The 2,403-nt window shown below is 39.0% G+C and overlaps 1 non-coding gene across 1 annotated transcript; it reads right to left on the minus strand.

Moving 5' to 3' along the window:
- Positions 1-1,845: 1,845 nt before the first annotated feature.
- Positions 1,846-1,949, minus strand: LOC112630900. Its single transcript, XR_003121024.1, has one exon. It is a non-coding gene; the product is annotated as a small nucleolar RNA U13 (small nucleolar RNA).
- Between the last annotated feature and the right edge of the window lie 454 nt (positions 1,950-2,403).

The following is a 2,403-nucleotide window of genomic DNA, read 5'->3' on the forward strand; positions in this document are numbered from 1 at the left end:
ACATAAAATCCATCACTCAGGGACATCATTTGGATTTGTGACTCTCTCTGGAGGCCAATGTGCCCATAAAACAATGAATGGATCAGATCCATTCAAACGTGGAGTTTTTCATTTATGACAGATGTAATATTGATAATATCCTTCATTTAATAAGTCATCCAAGTATAATTCAATGCAAGTTCCTAGTATAAATTACCAGCCATATTCATCTTGTTTGACTGTTTTATAACACCAAAGAGGAGTGAGCACAACAGCATAAAAATTCCATGTTGAAATTCGAAAGGAGAGCTGCTTCTGCAGCAGGCCCAGTTACTCCCCCTTTGAGAAGGGGCACAAATCTGGACTCTGCCAGAAAGCCAGCTCATGTAAGCTCAGTTCAGTCTGACTGTGAGTGATTTGTGGCCAGACAGGTAACAGTGAGGAAAGGAAGGAATTCCTTTAAAAAGCTCTGTTGACTGTGTCCTCTTTCCTTTATCACTACACAGCTTTTCCCCACTGTTTTCCCTGGTAATGGATTTCTGCCTAAGTAACTGTGATTTAGAACATAGACAGCAATGTCTGGCCTTTTTAGAGCATGTAGATTCCTGTGGACTAACATGACCTGAGAATAGCAAGGGGAACCTCACAAGGAATCAAACACGAAATGAAGAGCATATTTTGATGGGATGGGAGTGTCAAATGTAGACATACATATTGTATGCAGTTATTAGATGATATAGAAGTAGGTAGAAAAAATCCATGTGAAATGCAGAGTTAGACCCAGTGTCCTTGTTTCCGTCTCTCTTTCTATTTAGCCATCACAAACTGGCTCCATGTTACTAGTAGAACTGCCTCCTCCGTAGCCACCATGGCGTTGTAGTGACCAAATAATTTTTTTCACCGTTCTTGCTTGATCTTTCTGTTGTTTTTGACCTGAGTCATCAAATCCATCTTCTTTAAATTTGTGTTTCTAAGATACAGTATATTTTAAAACCTACTATGTCTAAATCCTGTATTTTTGAGTTTCCTTGTTCTGCCTGATTAGGCCCTTTTTTCCCATAATTTTTCCCATAATTAGTAGAATGTAATTATGGATATGGGTGCTCAGGACCATGTTTTTGCCCCATACTCTTTTCTCACCACATTGTTGCAACATGAGAAATGATCAATGTCTTTTTCAAACCATCCATGATCACTTCTGTATGAGTGATTTAAAAATTCATATGTCTACCCCTACTTTGGAAGTATTTGACTCTTCTGCTTTTTTTAGGCCTCATATGAAGTTACCCGTTGAATGATGTTTGTTACGCCTCCAAAATATCTTCAGGAAGGCAGAATGATGGGTGACATCATTGCTGAGAGAATGAGCTTGGTAGTTACCTGAATCATGGCTTTACTCCTGGACCTGGCCCTTGGTAGTTGTGGGTCTTAAGGCAAAGCTGCCAAACCAGCCTGTTAAGCCCTCCAAGGGCTGTTGTGAGGATTAAATTTGATGACATCTGTAAATCACTTCTTATAATTCTTAGCCCAGAATATATCCTCTATAACTTGTTCTCCTGGGTGATATACAATATGAAAGTTATCCTGTGTGATATGCTATATTCAGAAATTCAACATACTCTAAATGTATACATCTAAAATAGAATGTATGATATTTCCCTAGAACTGGCACCCTCACTCAAGTCTCTGTTTTAGTTAGTGGTATCACCTCCCTCCATTTCCTCACCTGAAGTCTCAGTGCATGTGGCTTTCCCTCACGTCAGTACTCCATATGGAATGCTTTTCATAGCCACGTCGTTTTCTTCAGGGCTGCTTTCCAAGCCCACTCTGACATCACCTGAACTATTCCTTTTTTTTTTTTTCCCACGTCAGATAGGTAATGTCCTGACATTGTAACAAGGTTTGAGGAAGGCACAACTCATACATGTGCGTGACAACCCATCCACAAGCTTATGAACTAGAAAAAAGATCACTACTCCATTTTTTGCTTTTTCATTTTCCCACAAGGGTGCCAGTTTACCATCCAGCTACCCAATGTTGACCTCTGAACTTGGAATTAATTTTCCAGAGAATAAAGGTGTTTGATAAAGTGATCTTTTTTTTAATTTTATTTTTTTAAATTTTTTATTTCCATAGGTTTTGGGGGAACAGGTGGTATTTGGTTACATGAGTAGGTTCTTTAGTGGTGATTTGTAACATTTTGGTGCACCCATAACCCAAGCAGTATACAATGAACCTGATTTGTAGTCTTTTATCCCTCACTCCCTTCCCACCATGTCCCCGCTGCAAGTCTCCAAAGTTCATTGTATCATTATGATGCCTTTACATCCTCTTAGCTTAGCTCCCACTTATGAGTGAGAACATATGATGTTTGGTTTTCTATTCCTGAGTTACTTCACTTAGAATAATAGTCTCTATCCCATC

This window comes from Theropithecus gelada, chromosome 8, assembly GCF_003255815.1.
Source record: "Theropithecus gelada isolate Dixy chromosome 8, Tgel_1.0, whole genome shotgun sequence".
In the NCBI taxonomy this organism is placed as follows: domain Eukaryota; kingdom Metazoa; phylum Chordata; class Mammalia; order Primates; family Cercopithecidae; genus Theropithecus; species Theropithecus gelada.